We start from the raw sequence: 18,702 nt of genomic DNA, 5'->3' as shown, positions 1-18,702 counted from the left end.
GGTGAAGTTATTAATTACACTTTGGATGGTGTATCGATACACCCAGTCACTACATAGATACAGGTATCCTTCCTAACTCAGTTGCCGATGAGAAAGGAAACCGCTCAGGGATTTCACAATGAGGACAATGGTGACTTTAAAACAGTTAGAGTTTAATGGCTGTGATGGGATAAAATMGAGGATGGATCAACATTGTAGTTACTCCACAATAGTAACCTAATTGAAAGAAGGAAGCCTATACAGAATAACAAATATTCAAAAACATGCATCCTGTTTGCAACAAGGCACTAAAGTAATACTGCAAAAAATCTGGCAAATCCAATGCAACACATTACTGAGTACCATCAAGACCTGAAAATAGATGTCTAGACATGATCAACAAACCGTTTGACAGAGCTTGAAGAATCTTTAAAAGGTTAATAAGTAAATGTTGCACAAGCCATGTGTGGAAATGTCTTAGACTCACCCAGAAAGACTCAGACGCGCCTCATTGTCAATCATCCCTAAACCTCAAGCCCCTACCCTAACAAATAAATGAAACCCCAAAAACCAAATTTGTTTTCATCGGATTTTGTACCAAACATCACCCCATCTTATTTTGTACCTCGGTGAAACCCAGTTAGACCATTTCGAAGAGCAGTAGCTGGTCATAGAGCTTCCAACACTCCAGCGACTCGACACGAAAAACAAAAGGCCTTTGGAAGCAGGCTGTTTCGGTTAATAAACAGTCGCCAATTTAAATGATCGTTAACCCCTCACCCATATGAAAACCAGCCTCTGAAACAAAATGTGCACGTCTATCCTTATCACAGGAAGACACCTAAAGACCTCTGAAACCCCTAAGTCACACCATGCAGAATTTGTTACTGCAAAGCCCAAATCTATCTACATAAAATACAAGACACTTAATGATTACCCTCATTGGTGCAACATAATTAAGTAGGTAAGTAGTAGCTAACGTCAAAGTTTAAAAGTTAAATATTACAGGAAGATGAATCAGGTCCTTGTTGTTGAGGGAGATGGGGAACAACCCAGGGGGCGCGTAGTCAGAACTCTGGGAAGACATGTCTGCTGGCTGAGAACGTCTGGCTGTAACTCGATGTCAAAACAGCTAGCTCTTCAAAGTCTGTAAGGAACAATCACACACCACAGCACGCCACGAACACACCACCACAACACACAACACACAACCACACGACACACAGAAGTTAGTCACCCACATTTGACAGAACATACCTATCCATTACTGCTTCTGTATGAAGTTGCAGGTTCAAAGCTATGAAACACTCATATTTAGACACAACATCATAATAAAACCATCCAGAGAATACAGCCAGTAGACCTGCACATGTAGGTGGAATGGAGGCAGTGGAGACCCAAAAAAAAAAAACTAATGTGGCATCCTAGCAATCTATGTATGGCTACACATGATAACACCTCTCCGCCAGGCTAATCCACGACTACTCATCTCTCCCACCTCCTCCCTCCCACCGGGTCCTTGTCTCTTATCCTGCCTCTCTCCTTCACTATCTCTTGCCCCGTGGTTTGGCTCTATCTCTCTTCTCTGGCTCGTGCTCCTCTCTCATGGTCTCTCCTCATGGTTCCCCATCCCTAGACGACACCCCGGCCAATTAGGCTAAAACATAGGACGGAGTTTTGTCAAATTCCACAACCCCCCAAAACTCCCAAAAACACCTGCCCACAGATCCAATTCTTTCTGCCCAAACTGAACACACTCCACTTCCCCTACCACCTCCTACCCCTCCACCTCATCTAGCAACCCAGCTACCGCCCAGCCCACGAAAATAACAAACACGTTAACACACACAAACACCACAGCACACACACACACACACCCACACACACACACACATAGAAAAAGAAGGAACAGAGCGCAAACATGACGCATATCAAACACACAACATGCCAAACACACAACCCACCCCAAGACCCTGCCCTGCCCCAAATCTGTCATTAATGAAAGTTGGTTGAGTGCAAGGTTAACTTGTCTTTCTGTACAAATACATGGCTCCTCCCCATTGGTAGTTTTCACTAGGCAAACCAGGTATGGGGGTGGTCGGCCGTCAAACAATACGCTCATGTAGGTACGCCATCGACTGGGAAAAAAATAAAGAGGGGAAACTAAGGGGAGGATAAGAGGAGGATAGAGAGGAGGAGAACGAGAGGAGGAGAAGAGGTGGGATGAGGAGAAAAAGGAGGAGAGTGGTGGGGGGTATTAAACGCCGGTAAACCAGCTTGCCGCATCAGGTGGTATCCCAAGCCAGGACAAGTGCTGATCCCTTTCAAAATGTGGGAGACTGGTTTCCCTGATTTCTGTTCAAAAAACCAATTCTGTTTATAACGTCTAATTCTTCCCTGTGCCACTTCTCTGTCCAATGTCCCTTACTCTAATGTTGAGGTGCCTTCTCAGAAAGTATTCACAGCAACCCCTAGACTTAACACATTTTGTGTTTACACAACAACCTGAATTTAAATGAATTACATTGAGATTCGTGTGGTAGGCCCAGTGACCAATCACAGCACCATAATAAATGTACCATTGAATTGTGTTGCCAGCTCTGCCAACACACACGCATAATGTCACTGTGGAATTATTGTTTTTAGGAATTGACTGAAAGTCCCAACACATCACTGGCTTCCACTCTTGATATTTTCAAGATGTGGCTGCATTGTGCTGTTATTCTACCTTTCAGCTGGACTCAATAACCTAAAATTACAAAAGCCAAAACCTACACTGGAGTCAAGTCTGAATATGTTCCCTGAGTGGTTTTAGCTTATCAGTTTGACTGAAACCACTTCAAAATCTAAGGCAAGACTAGGGGCCTCCTCCCGGGTGGCGGCAGTGTCTAAGGCACTGCTCGCAGTTGCTACTGCTGCCACCAGAGTCTTCTGGGTTCGCCGCCCAGGGCTTTGGTTGGTTGAGGGGTTTGGCCAGTAGGGAATATCCTTGTCTCATCGCGCTCCAGCGACTCCTGTGGCGGGCCTGGGCGCAGTTCGCGCTAAACCAAGGGGCCAAAGGTGCACGGTGTTTTTCCTCCGACACATTGGTGCGGCTGGCTTTCCGGTTGAGGCCGCTGTGTTAAGAAGCAAGTGCGGCTTGGTTGGGTTGTGCTTCGGAGGAACGCGTGTTTCTGGTCTATTTGTGATTCGTCGTATGGCTTTTTTTTTGTCCTTTAGTTTTTATCTTTGTTGTTGTTGATCTTGCTTGGGTTGGCTTTTATCTATTTTTAATTTTTTGTGGATTGGATTTTTTATTAGGTGCATTACCGCCTGGGTAGCTTTGTCTTTGGAGTCATGTGTGTACATGAGGAATGACTCGTGGGTATTGTTTTCCATGAGGGATGGGGCCGGACTTGAGCCTCTGGTCCATGACCATGGCCTTTTTTAGTCTGTCGCCCAGACTCGTTGCGGCCGTGCACTATTTAATATCTGATTTCCTCACTGGTTTAGGAAGCGTTTATATCTTGCCTTTGATGTCGGTGGTAGAGGTGACCGTTTTGATTTTTTCCCACACCTACTGATATTGGATGACCCCACGATCACTGCTTATCGGAAGTTTAATTATTTTTTTTTGATTTATTTTATTCTTTTTATTTACACACCCCGTATAATTTTTTTAATGTTTTTTATATGATTTAATTTTGTTAATATGAAATTCAACAAATAACTTGAATGACAATGAAACACTTTTGAAACATCACGTCAACAAAAAGTACAAAAGTATAATCAAAAATATATAACATCTCTGGCATTAAATGGCGTCGGGAGTTTAGAAGCCACGAGCCGTGAAGAATGAATGAGTGTCCGGTATTTGCTATACGAAGCAATGCTCTAAAATTGCCTTTTTACAACTAGATTGAGATTTTATCAATTTTCGAAAATTTGAAATGAAATGTAATGTGCTGCCAAAGAAATACTTGGGCCCTTTTACTAGACTGGTAAACCTTTACCTTACCATAGATGACAGCTTACCTAGACTGGAACACCTTTTACTCTAGACTGGTAACACTTTTAACCTAGATGGAACACTTTTACCTAGACTGGAAACTTTTACCTAGACTGGACACAACCTTTTACCTAGGCTGGAACACTTTACTAGCTGGTACACCTTTAACCTAGACTGGAACAACCTTTACTAGACCTGGAACACTCTTTACCTAGACTGGAACACCTTTACCTAGACTGGGAACCTTTACTAGACTGGAACACCTTTTACCTAGACTGGAAACTTTTACCTTAGACTGGAACATTTTTACCTAGGCCTGGGAACACTTTTATCCTAGACTGGAACACCTTTACTAGGCTGGAACCTTTACCTGGCTGGATACACTTTACCTAGGTGGTACATCTTTACTAGACTGCGAACACTTTACCTAGACTGGAACACTTTACCTAGCTGGAACACTTACTAACGACTGGATACACCTTTACCTAGACTGGACACAACTTTATCCTAGGCGGACACCTTTACTAGTGGGAAACCTTTACCTAGGCTGGAAACCTTTACTACTGGTACAGCCTTTACTAGACTGGAACATCCTTTACCTAGACTGGAACACCTTTACCCTAGGCTGGAACACTTTACTGGGCTGATACACAACTTTACCTAAGGCTGGAACACCTTTACCGTAGGGCTGGAACATTTCTAGGGTACCATCTTGCGGTACCCTACCGAACAGTGGTTAGATCCGTTTGGCGGTCCCCTAACCGAACAAGCGGTTAAGATTTCCCTTTCCGGTCATTACCGATACAGGGTTAGATTCCCTTTGCCGTAGCCTACGAACAGCGGTCAGATTCCCTTTGGCGTACCCTATTGAACAGTGGGTTAGATTCCTTGCGGTAGCCTTACCGACAGCGTCAGATTCCCTTGCTGGTACCTAACCGAACAGTGGTTAGATTCCTTGCGGTATGTCTCCGAACAAGCAGTCAGATTCCCTTTCGGTAGCTACCGACACAGCGGTCAGATTACGCTTCTGCGGTAGCCTACCGAACAGTGGTTATGACTTCCCTTTGCGGTAGTCTACGAACAGCGGTCGGATTCCCGTTTGCGGTACCGCTACCGAACGGGTTAGAATTCCTTTGCGGTACCCCTACCGACATGCGGTTTAGATTCCCTTGGCGTCCCCTACCGAACAGCGGTTAGATTTCTCCTTTTGCGGTCCCTATCGAACCCGGTGATTTACCTGTGTTCTACGAATGCAGCTTCAGAATTCTTTACGGGTACCTTCTCTGAACAGCGGTTAGATTCCCTTTGCGGTCCCTACCGAACAGAGTTCAGATTCCTTGTGCGGTTACCTATCCGAACAGAGTTAGATTCCCTTTTGCGGTACTCGCTACTGACAGGATGTTCAGTATTCCTTTGTCGTACCCTAGCCGACAGATTCCGATTCCCTTGTGCGGTACCCTACCGAACAGAGTTCAGATCCCTTGCGGTACCCTACGAACGAGTTCAGATTCCTTTTGCGGTACCCTACCGAACAGTCGTTAGATCTCTTTGCGCTACCCTATTGAAACAGCGGTTAGATTCCCTTTGCGGTACGCCTACCGATCAGCGGTTAGTTCTCTTTGCGGTACTCTAGCCGAACAGCGTTAGATTCCTTTGCGGTCCCTACCGACAGCGTTAGATTCCCTTTGGGTACTACAGAACGCGGTTAGATTCCCTTTTTGCGTACCTACCGAACAGACGGTAGACTTCCCTTTTTGCGGTACCCCCGGAACAGCGGTTTAGATTCCTTTGCGGTACCTAACCGACCAAGCGGTTAGCATTCCCTTTGCGGGTACCCTACCGAACAGCGTTAGATACTCTCTAAGCTTTGTGGTAGCATTTGCGGTCTGTGTTTGACGGTGATGTGTTTTTCGTTTTTAATGTCTTCAATGATTTGCTTTTAGTGTTGATAGGAACCGTGTTAAAAGCAAGACTTGGTGAGCTGGCCTAGTGATTGGCCTGTTTGAGAGGTGACAGCGTTCCTCAAACTATGGACGACTAACTTGGGGGCACGTGCTAAGGAAAAAACATTGATAGATAATATCTCCATTTTACACTGTACATGTAATGGATTTGTTTGCTTACTAGTTCTATAATTGCGGTCACTCACAAACAGCGCAGGAAGCGTGCGGGGTTGTTGGAAAGAACCCCACTACTCTAAAAAGTTTGAACAGGTTGCAGGCTGGAGAGTGTGGCAGAAGCAGTGCGGGCTTGGCAAGTCATGTTTCGAGGGACGCCTCTCCCGAGTCTGGTAGGCGAGTTGCAGCGATGGGGTTCATTGATATCATGACATTTGGGAGAATAAAGGGGTACAAAATTAAATGTACCAGCTACTCGCTAAACAATGAACCATAATGGCCAATATAAATTACTCCCTCCATGATTCTACAGGTAGTTAGTGCTCAGAAACTTTGTTCAATGATAGCTACTAGATAACGTTAGGCTATAACTAGAATACAAATGGCTCTGAGATACAAATAATATTACTACACGAATCATGACACGTAACGTTAGCAGTTAATTAGCTCCGCGTAGTTGGTTTAAGCCACGGAAAAAGGCACGGGAACTTTAACCAGCTACCAATGAGTTGGGCTGAGATAATGGATGGGCTGGACATGCCGTGAAGATGCAGCTAACGTTAGCCTAGCTAGCCTACCTAACACTATGCTTTAACTGCATAAAACTACTTCTGCCCAATTAGAAACATCATATCTTTGAAATGTAGCTAGCTAGATCTCTTACTGTCTACATGGGATGAACCTTCTCCCTCTCTGTCCCCGAATGCCTCACGGTTGCCCTTAGTTTGAAGATGTAATCGGAGACTGATGTTTTCTACAAACAGCTTTTGTGTTCTCTTTCCGACTCCCGCGCTTAATAACGCCAGCGTTTTCTCCATCTCCTTAGCTATCCATAACCTGTATGTCAGCCCATCATTTTCAGCCAATCATAGCTAAGCCGTAAGGTTTCTGACTTTTTCCGTGGCCTAACCCAACTACGCTTGTAATTTAACCATTTATTCATATTTACAGACGGCTATACAAGTTTGTTTTTAAGGCAGCATGAAGTTACAATGTCAAGTTCAGTCATAATTTTGTCTAGCCTCCAAAAGTGCTGATAGAACGTTCAGCGTTTCTGTGATGTGAAGCATGCACACAATGAAACACATAGCACACCTGCCAAGCTCGGCACCGTGTTTAGGGTTGCGGCGGTATCCAGCTAACTGGTTAGCAGCTAACTGTTAGCCCTACTACTTACTGAAGCTATGCACCCCCTGAGTTGACTGACAATGGCAGTAACGTTAGCCGCTACTTTTAGCTCTACTACTGAGCTGATGCACCACCATAGTGACTGACACACCTGGCCTAGTCTAACTGTTTAGCCGCTAACTGTTGCCCTACTACTACTGAGCGTTAGTACAAAACATACAACCGTTCAAACTTTTTTCCGTAATCCCCATTTTTAGTTCCGTTTGCTTGTTGGTTCCTATGAATCACCCCTGACTGGGTACCTGACTCATACCAGGTGTGACTCGGTTGTAATTGAGTTCTGAGTCTCCTGTCATGTCCTGTCTCTGTATTTTGTATTGCGCTGTGTTAAATGTTCTGTGTGTCGTTGCAGGCTATGGAACCCATGGCCTGTGTGACCCATGTCTCTGATCTGTTGCCCTGGGGTGCGGGTCAGGGATGGTTTCCTCTCTCACTCACTTGACTTTCCACACAACCCCAGAGCTGCAGGAGAGGAAGCAGCAGATACGAGACCATCTCAAGGCCCTGAGCTGTTTCCCCGACAGAGGGGCGGTCAGGGCCAATGCCTCAATATATAGTAAGAATATACTTTTCAATATACCTGCTATACTGAGGGGGATGTCTGTATGTTATGTATTGAATGTACATATATATACTATAATATATATATATAATATATATACTATATATAATATATAATAGTATATATAGATATATAGTTATTATGTATATATATAATATCATACTATACGTGTGTATTAGATAGATAGTAAGGGTGTGTGTCATATAGAATAGTAAGGTGTGTTGTATATAAGATAGTAAGCGTGTGTGTGTTGTATATAGATAGTAAAGGTGTGTTGTATATATGATAGCTAAAGTGTGTGTGTGTATATAATAGTACAGGTGTGTGTGTGTGATATAGATATATTGTGTATAGATAGTAAGGTGTGTGTATAATATATATGTGTATAATAGTAAGGTTGGGTGTATACTAGATAGTAGAAGGTAGGTGTTGTGTGTAACTAGTAGTAAGGTGGGTGTGTGTATAAGATAGTAAGGTGTGGTGTAATATAGCTATGTAAGGTGTGTGTGTGTGTTATAGATATACTATGTGTATAGATAGTAAGGTGTGTTGTGTGCTTATAGAATATATATGTATAGATAGTAAGGTTGTGGTGTGTGTGTATATATAGATAGTAAGGTGTGTGGTATATTAAGATATTAAATTGTGGTAATAGATAGTAAGGTGTGTGTGTATATATAAGATAGCTAAAGGTGTGTGTATATACGATAGTTAAGTGTGTGTATATATGTAACTAGCATAGTAAGGTGTGTGTGTATGGTATAGATATATATGTATATAGATATGTAAGTGTGTGTGTTAATTGTGTTTAGTAGATTAGTCAATTATATAGATTATAAGTGTAGAGTAAGGTTGTATATAGAATATATATGTGTATAGATGATATAAGGTGGTTGTGTATAGATAAATGTGTTTAGTATAAGGTATAATATATATGTGTATAGATAGTAAGGTGTGTGTGTGTTAATAAATAGTTATAATAGTAAGGTGTGTGTGTCTATAGCTATAGATATGTGTGTAGATAGTAAGGTGTGTGTGGTGTATGAATGTGTATAGATAGTAAGGGTGTGTGTGTGTATAGATATAGTAATGTGTATAAATAGTAAGCGGTGTATAATATATTATTGTTGTATAGATAGTACGTGTGTGTGTGTATATTAGATACGTAAGTGTTGTGTATAATTATCTTTGTATAGATAGTAAAGGTGTGTGTGTGTTAATCTAGATAGTAAGGTGTGTGTGTGTATAGTATAAATGTTCATCAGATAGTAATGTGTGTGTGTGTATATGATCCTATGTGTTAGCATTAGTACAGGTGGTGTGCGTTGTGTGATTTATATCGATTATGAATGTGTATACCCACGATAGTAAGGTGTGTGCTGTATGATATATAATGTTGTATAGATAATAAGGTGTGGTGTATATAAGATAGTAAGATGTGTGTGTGTATATAGAATAGTAAGCGGTGGGTTTTTTTTTTGCGTCTGGGGTTGGGTGTTTTTTAAAATATAATTAAGAATTTAGTAAGGTGGTGTGATAGATATATAATCGTATTACTAGATTAGTAAAGTCTATATACACAGTTGTGTATATAGATATATATGTGTAAGTAGTAAGGTGATGATGATGTGTATATATAGATAGTAAGGTGTGTGTTGTATCTAATATGTGTATGATAGTAAGGTGTGTGTGTATATAGATATATATACTGTGTAAGAATACGTAAGACGGTGTGGTATATATAGATATATAGATGTTGTATAGATAGTAAGGTGTGTGTGTGTAAATATATATATAACATTATACTGTGTATAATAGTAAGTGTGTGTGTAATATAATATATATGTGTTACTAGATATAAGGTGTGTGTGTGTATTGTATACAATAGGTGTGTGTGTGTGTATATAGATAGTAAGTGTTGTGGGGTGGGTAGTATATAAGGTGTGTGTGTGTGTGTAATATAGTAAGGTGTGTTGTGTAGTATATAGGATAGTAAGTGTTGTATTGGTTAAGGTGTGTGTGTGTGTGTAATTAGTAAGGTGTGTGTGTGTGTATTAGGTATAAAGAGGCTTGTGTAGTAAGAATAGTAAGGTGTGTGGTATAATATAGATATATATGTGCTGTATATGTAAGGTGTGTGTGTAATATAGAAGTCAGCTTACTTCTTCTATATATGATGCTGTGTGTGTAGTTAGTAGAAGTGTGGGTAAGTGTGTATGTAGTAGGTAGTGTGTGTGTGTGATAGTAGGTAGTGTGTGTGTGTCAAGTAGACACTAGTAAGTTACGTGGTGAGTTCGTTATACACATTATGTTATCTATCGTAGCATAGTAAGTTGTAGTGTGTGTAGATAGATCACACGGAGTGTGTGTGTAGAGTAGTAAACGCGTGTGTGTGTTGTGTATTATTAGATTATATATGTTATATAGTAGGTGGTGGTATATAGTAAGTGTGTGTGTGTCGTATCATAGATACTATATTATATGTTACACTAACATCTATAAAACTAGTTAACACCAACTAAGTAGTAGGTGGTGTTTGTGTTATATAATAGTTCCAGGGGTGTGTGTATAAGTATTATGTGTATAGATAAGTAAGGTATGTGTGTATATATATAGTCACATAAAGGTGTGTGTATATATAATAATTATTAAGGTGTGTGATATAGATGTAAGACGTTGTATATATAGATTATAGTAGCGTGTTAATCTTAATACATATACCGAAATTAAGTAAGTCTAGTGGTGTAATATTAAGATCCAAACATTAAGAACTAAGAGTTTGTAATGAAGATAGTAAAGAGACAAGAGTTGTATATAGCAATAGATAAGAAGTGTAGTATACCGCATAGATCGTAAGGTGTGTATATGAAGATAGTAAGGTTTGTGCTATAGAATGTAAGATTAGTAAGCGTGATGTATAATATATTGCTAGTCAGAGTGTTGTAAATATGATAGTAAAGCGTGTGTATTAGATAGTTAAGGTGTGTGTATATTGTAGAAAGATATATAGATAGCACAATAGAAAAGAAAATAAACAAATGCTACACCGTGGTGATATCATGAGATAGTAGGTGTGTAAATTAGAGAACAGACGATTAAAGAAGTGTGTATATACGAATAGTAAGGTGTGTGTAATAATCGATAGTAAGGTGGTGTTATAGATAGTAGGTGTGGTGTGTGTAATAAGATAGTATGTGTGTTATAGATACGTAAGGGAGTGGCCTTATATAGATAGTAAGGTGTGTCATATAGACTATCTAGTAATATCTATATACATACAACTATTGATCTATAGCACACACGTGTAGTGCTACTAGGATCGTAATAAGAGAAGCTCTTTATAAGGTTGAAATATGTATCCTTATTCGGAATAATAGGAAGTCCATTTGAAACAGTGGACTAGCACTAACACGTAGTGTGTATTATCTTATTACTTTAGTTATCTGGGACATTAGTATGGTAGTGGTTAATTGCAAAAGGTGTTGTGTATGAGAATAGGCGACTAGAGCCAATCAGATCTATACGTTGTGGAGATCTCTTCTTCAAGGCAGCTTTTACGCTGTGAATCAGTATCAATGACTATGAAATGAGTGTAAAGGCGCTGATACGACCGTGAGGCGCGTACAAACATAGTAAGGGTTATGGTATGCGGTGAATATGGTGGAGAGATGTGGATAGGTCCGAGTAAAGGACAATAATCAGATGGAACTAGAGCTAGGTTGTTGGGTATTCAGATGGGCCTCTGAGCTGAACGTACGCCTGGGATACACGGAAAGGTCATGAGGATCTGAGTGCCGCACAATGTCATAAGAGCACAGTTAAGGTCAGGTGCACGACTAATGTATACTCTTCGATTGTACGGCATGGTAAGGTTGGAGCGTGCAAGGGTAGTAATAATGTTAAGTTCTTAGAAACAATTTGGTGATATAGATTATCTAGTTGTGGCGTACGCAGTAGATAAGTGCGAAGGAGTCGCAGAGACAAGGTGTGTGTTATTAGTATCAAAAGCCTGCGACACGTGTGTGACTAATAGAAGATCAGAAGGAATACGTAAGGTGTGTGTATAAGATGTGTGTAGAGTGATAGAGTACAGGTGTGGTGTATCTTACATACAGATAGAGTGTTGTACTGTTAGGTGGGTCGCTGATGAACGTAGGTGAGTGTGTGTGTGTATATCGAATGCTATAATATGTGTGTTAAGATCCCATGTCTAGAAGTGTGTTATATAGAGCTGTATAGGTTAGGTGGTGTATGAAATGTTAGTGTAAAATAAAGATAAGGGTGTGTGAAATATAAGGAATAGTAAGGTGTGTTTAACCCTGTATAGATTAATATGTTAGAGTGTCACATAGTAATTAAGTAACAGTCACACCTACTTAATGTATAATATCACATTAATATCTATACACTAAACACATACGTTTTAACTCTACTGGATTATGTAGTGCACTATTATCAAGATAGACACCTTCTAGCATTAGTTGACTAACTATATAAATTCTATACGCTAACCACGGTGTTCGTTAATTATTATACCGATATAATATGAGTTAATGTAGTATCAAACGCTAAAGCATCAAGACGTTTGTCGTTATACTAAGTATACTATCTTAACTACATCAGTCAGCGCCATCATAGCCTTATAGTTAATAGTCAGATGTAAGTGTCAAGATATTCACCATCCCCACAGACTATTATATGATGTATAGGATAATTTTGTAAACGGTCATAGTTCGTATCGTATCTGACCATGTGTAATAGATATCACACATATCGTTGACTATTCCTATCATCATATAATTAAGTACATGCTAGATGTGTCACATAAGATACATCAGATCACATCAGTATAGATAGTAGGTGTGTTTGTGTTAATAGATAGTATTGGTGTGTGTGTATTAGATACTAATATGTGTATGATGTAAGCTGTGTGTGTGTGTATAATATAGATGTAGGTGTTGTGTGGTATAGATAATGTGTTAGATGTAAGGTGTGTGTGTGTATAGATATATGTGTATAGATGTAAGGTGTGTGTGTGGTATAGATATATAGTGTATAGATACGTAAGGGTGTGTGTATGATTATATTGTAAGATAGTAGGTGCTGTGTAATATATAGATAGTAAGGTGTCGTGTGTGCTATACCATATAGATAGTACAGTGTGTGTGTGTCTATATTAGATAGTAAGGTGTGTGGCTTATAGATACTTATGCTGTCGATAGTAAGAGTTGCGGTAATATACGATATAAACTATGTGTATATCGAATAGTAGGTTGTGTCGTGTATTATACGTTAAGGTGTGTGTGTGTATATATATGTGTCTAGCATAGAAGGTGTGTGTGTATATGAAATATATATGTGTAGATAGTAAGGTGGTGTAATATAGATAAATGTGTATGATGTAAGGTGTGTGGTATATATATCTATATAGTGTATAGATACGTAAAGTGGTGTGTGTATACTATAGCTATATATGTGTATAGATAATAAGGTGGTGTGGTGTGTATGTATCTAGTAGGTGTGTTGTGCTGTGTATATAGATATGTAGGTGTGTGCTATATCAGTAAGGTGTGTGTGTGTGGTGTTATATTAGTAAGGTGTGTGTGTTGTATATAGATAGTAAGGTGTGTTATAATAGTAAGTGTGTGTGTGTGTGTCTATAGTAAGGTGTGCTGTGTGTGTATATAGTAGTAGCGTGTGTGTAGATAGTAAGGTGTGTGTATATAGATATATAATGTGTGTATAATAGTAAGGTGTGTGTGTATATAAGTAAGGTTGTTGTAGATAGTACAGGTGTGGTGTGTGTAGATGTAAAGGTGTGTGTGTGTGTAGATAGTAAGGTGTGTGTGTGTGTAGATAGTTAGGTGTGTGTGTGGTGTACGATAGTAAGGTGTGTGTGTTAGATAGTAAGGTGTCGTGTTAGATATAAGGGTTGTGTGTGTTGTATATAGATATATATGTATATAGACTATCGTAAGGTGTTGTAAATAGTCAGGTGTGTGTGGTATTATGATATATATGTATATGATAGTAGGTGTGTGTGTATCTAGTAAGGTGTGTGTATAGATATATATGTGTATAAGATATAAGGTATGTGTGTATATAATAGAAGGTGTGTGTGTATATATATATAGTAGGTGTGTATATATAATCGTAAGGTGTGTATATATAGATAGTAATGGTGTGTATATATGAATAGTAAGGTGTGTATACTAGATAGTAAGGTGTGATATAGTAGTAAGGTGTGTATATAGATAGTAAGGTGTGTATATAGATAGTAGCGGTGTGCCTATATAAGATAGTAGGTGTTGTATATAGATTGTAAGGTGTGTATCATAGATATAAAGGTGTGTATAAGATAGTAGGTGTGTGATATTAGATAGTAGGTGTGTGTACATAGATACCGTAAGTGTGTAATAGAAGTAAGTTTTGCTCGTTATCTAGACTACGTCAAGGTGTGTGTATACTAGACTAGTTAAGGTGTGTGTATAGCATAGTAAGCTGCCTCAGTCGTACATATAGATACTAGCGTGTTTGTTACATATAGATAGCTAAGGCTGTGTGTATATAGATGTACAGACAGTTGTCAGACTATACGCCCCATAGTTTAACATACGTGTGACGTGTATACACATACTATAAGACATAGTAAGGTGTGGTATATAATTCGTAGAATAAGGTGTGTATACTAGAATGTAATAAGGTGTGTAATATGATAGTAAGGGTGTGTATATAGATGTAAGGTGTGTAATATCAGACCTTACCTCTTATAGTACCAAGAGTGTTATAAATATACCACCTTTACCAAAGTAATCGTTGTGTATTTCGTATACATAGAAATAGCTAAAGGTGGTGTGTATACTACAGCAACCATATACCTCTCATCTCGTAGGTGGCTGCCTTTGTATTACTGTTATCTAACTAGATATATAGTACGTCCGAATTAGTGATCTCAAAATAATGCTATAATAGTTCAGAGTTGTAGTGTGTTAGTTAATATATGAATATTTATATATCGTTCGGTGATAGACTAGTAAAGGTGTGTATGTTAATTCAGAATAGTTATGATCCAGAATGTGCCTATTTACACTAACTTTACATCTACCGTCCTGTTAAATAGCATCGTGGCACTTGTAAATCTTACAGACTCAATATAGTATACGTCAGTTGGTGCTGGGTCATAGAGTAGCTCTAATGTCGGGAAACCGGCTGGGCTGGGGTAGGCTGAGATTAACGTTAGCAGTTGCTCATACTAATAGTGGCAGAGGTGTGTTGTGAGTGTTTGTGATTATGTGAAGAAGGTTCTCATGGTATGAGTGAGTGGCTGGAGGGTGTGATGAGGATCATAGTAACAGTTGTGTACTACTTAGAGCACATGACGATCCAAAGAGGCAAACAGGAGGTCTTATGAAGTAACATTTAGGTCACACTAACAGGCTAAACTGGGTTATGCTGCAATAATTAGACGCGATACGTCAAGGCTGTGGTACGATGATGTATATACAAGGAAAAACATTATTTTGTGAAATCACAGCGCCATTAGACAAGAAGTGTATACAGTAGTGACAGGAACGTAGTGATCAGCGAGGATCACTTCAGAGTACGATTCACTTTATCAAACTCGTAGGTCTGATTAACAAAGCTCAAAAGTGGTTAGTGTGAAGTTCAATTATGTAACCGATATTAAAATGTGTATAGATATAACGCAGTCAGGGTGTATTCATTAGGTAAACGGCATAGGTGGTGTGTACTAAAGAATAAGCAATACCTGGAATACTAAAAATTGAGGGGGATCGTTTAGTATACGGCGAAAAAATTTTTAGAAAACGGGTTTTAGATGTGTTGGTGTTTGAGTTACATGATATATATGTGTATAGATAGTAGGGTTATATAGATAACTGCATCAGTAGTAGTATGGTGATATACAGTTAGACGGTAGTAAACGAGTGTAGTCATAGCCCATGTAGTATGTCAAGTCAACTAATGGTGTTGGTGCTAATCAGCTCTAGAGAGTAGTTAGGTACTGATAAAGCGGTGGTATAGACGAGAGTTAACCTATTATGTGTATAAGGATACGTTAGGCCAGAAGTGTGTTCAAGTCATATTAAAAGGGTGCATAGATATATTGTGGTATGATTACAGTCAATGCATGTATGTGTTAATAGTAGTGATCTAAACAGTGTAGACTGTACTAACAGTTTCTAGATAGTTATAGTATGCTTGGGTGTGTATTATCCGCGCATCATTACATGCATACTACTGAGATACAGTCACATCGGGTGGGCATGTGTATGAGAAGCTATTGTATGCTCAAGGTTAGTGCATAGTGGCTTTTCATTGATGTAGGAATAGCTGATAGGTGTTTATCACAATTCAACAGAGAAATCACTGATCTACGTTGTATCTTAGTCAGCATACTAAGCTGTTAGGATAGGTATTCAGAACATAATTTATCTGGAACCCTTGACAGTGTTGTATACTTTCATGTGCCTATGATGTAAACACTAACTATCGTAATGTAAGCCGGTGTCTGGTGAGTAATATGAATTAATAAAATGTGGTTTAAAATTACAATACGCAGTGTAAGTTGGTAATTCTAGGGTCGTCACTGGTAACAAGATATGTCATGAAACAACTTATCGGCTTAGGCGTGATGATTGTGTGCATTAAGAGAGTAAAATTGAGGATTGGCGGACATACGAGGTTATGAAATAGGTGCTATAGGGATAGTGGGCGAAATAACATCGTGGCGATTTGAATATTAAGCGGCGGGACAAAGTCGGAAAGAAGGATACGACTATAGATGGCTGTTGATAGAATAGCATTCCGTCTCTACTAGGGATGTTTTACATAGTCTTAAATGAGACACATAAGCGGCAACGTGCATTCGACAGAGAGGGAGAAGCGTTCATAACACCCCATGTAGATCAGGAATCAAGAGAAATCGCTAGCCTAAGCTACATTTTTCAAGATATCGAATTTTCTCCCTATATTTGAGTACCACTGAGTTGTATATAGAACTAGTTTTCATTGCAGACGTTCATCGAATCTAAGCAATAGTGTTAGTGATTTTATAGTCTGCGTAGACTCTAGCTATACGTTATGCTTGTGGCATCCCTCACGGCATGTCAGCCAATTGGCCATTATTCACTCTCGACAATCATGGCTAGCGGTAATAGTTCTGCCTATTTCCGAGTGCGCTAAACCAACATCTGTCAACGGTGGATAGTTAATGTTTTTTAACCGATAGCTTATTACGACGTGTGGGGACACTGAATTCCGTGTCCAGTTAAATAAAATTTATTTGTATTCGAATTCATGATGAGCTGTCGCATATGTAAAAAATTGGCCCTTAGTTATTAGCTCGAAACGTTATCCTACGCTTAGCTAATGGATTGAACAAGTTCTAGGCTATAGCCTATTCAGCAGTTACCCTAGGTCGAAGATAACTGGAAGGCTGTAAGTATAATTTAGCTGTCATGAGTTGGCAGTGGACATTCACTGCGCTGCCTGGTGCTATAGTAATCATATCTATGCTGTTAGGCTAACTGAAACTTTTAATGAATGACTACTTCTTCATTCTTGGTACTTCAACCACACTCACTTTAATTTATTCTTCCAATGATAGATACATGATGTCTAACCCTTTGCAGTCGACGCAGCATCGCTGCAGACTGCATCCTACAGATGATACCGGTGTGGATAGGCCCAGCACCGGGACACAACTATCTAAAAGAGATTCCGGCATGGAGGCCCATCCACAAAGCACAGTTGAGGTTTGTATCCACAATGCTGCTGACCAACCCAGATAAGGGCAACCTTGACCAACTAACGCGGGAGTATAAGATGGTAAAAACCCTATGATTCTCATACGGTATTAGTGGAGGTCTCTTTGTTACAAACCACCGCCACGCGTGAACCTTATATCATTACAACTGTTGGATGGTGGATCCGATACATCCCATCAGGGCTACGGGGTAGGGCTACAGAGTAGAATACTGTTCCTAACTCAGTGCCTTGTATGAGGGGGTTCCATCCAAAGTGGTAACACCCGTCAGCGGGATTTTCAACAATGAGGATCAACTCGGGTTGCTTTAACAACGTCTAGAGTTTTCAACTGCCCTGTGAGTGCGAGTAGGATAAATCGAGAGGATGATCAAAGGCCCATCTGTGGTTCCTTCCCACCACTCTCATTGACTCCCACAACATCACAGTGCACCAGCTCAATTCGAAACGAGCGGAGAGAACCTACCATACTAGAATACAACTATGGTATCACGGGAGATTAACACAGGTGCTCTGTTTGCAACAAGGTCAACTAGAGGGATTGTCAATACTAGGCAAGAAAAAACCCTCGGCCGAATTATCCGATTATGGCAACACATTACTACCGAGTACCAGGCTCACCCCACTCAAGGGTCGGATCAGGGAAAATAGATGTGGGCATAGGGGGAAACATGAACTACTAACAACAGGGATGAGCGTTTGACAGAGTTCTTGCAAGAATTTTAAGAGAGGGTTATAAGTAAATGTGCACAAAAGAAGGGCCCTTACGCGTCAGGTCGTGTGGAAGGCTCAGGTCTCTAAGGGGAACTCTCACCCAGTACACAACCAGATGTCTGGCTGGTTACTAATCTTGATGGCACAGTAAGCAATATCGGATGACTAGCAGACTTGGCCTGGTACGGGCTAAGGGTGAACGAGAACGGGGAAGAAGGGGGAAGAAAGCACTACCGCGACCGGTGGTGCCTCCGGGAGAGCAGGCCGGACCAACGAAGCAGCACTTGCTTCTGTAAGACTGGTAGGCCGGCGCCACCCGGAAGCCAGGCCGCGACTAATGTTGTCGGGAGGAAGCCACCGTGCACCTT

At 40.1% G+C, this 18,702-nt stretch overlaps 1 protein-coding gene across 1 annotated transcript in view; it reads left to right on the top strand.

Moving 5' to 3' along the window:
- sec22c (SEC22 homolog C, vesicle trafficking protein) overlaps nucleotides 1-18,702 on the top strand; it is a 37,771-nt gene that overhangs the window by 13,292 nt on the left and 5,777 nt on the right. The window lies entirely within an intron of this gene.

This window comes from Salvelinus sp. IW2-2015, unplaced genomic scaffold (genome assembly GCF_002910315.2).
Source record: "Salvelinus sp. IW2-2015 unplaced genomic scaffold, ASM291031v2 Un_scaffold2307, whole genome shotgun sequence".
Taxonomy (NCBI): Eukaryota; Metazoa; Chordata; class Actinopteri; order Salmoniformes; family Salmonidae; genus Salvelinus; species Salvelinus sp. IW2-2015.
The sequence above is the reverse complement of the archived record's forward strand: the minus strand, read 5'-3'. Positions and strand labels throughout refer to the sequence as shown.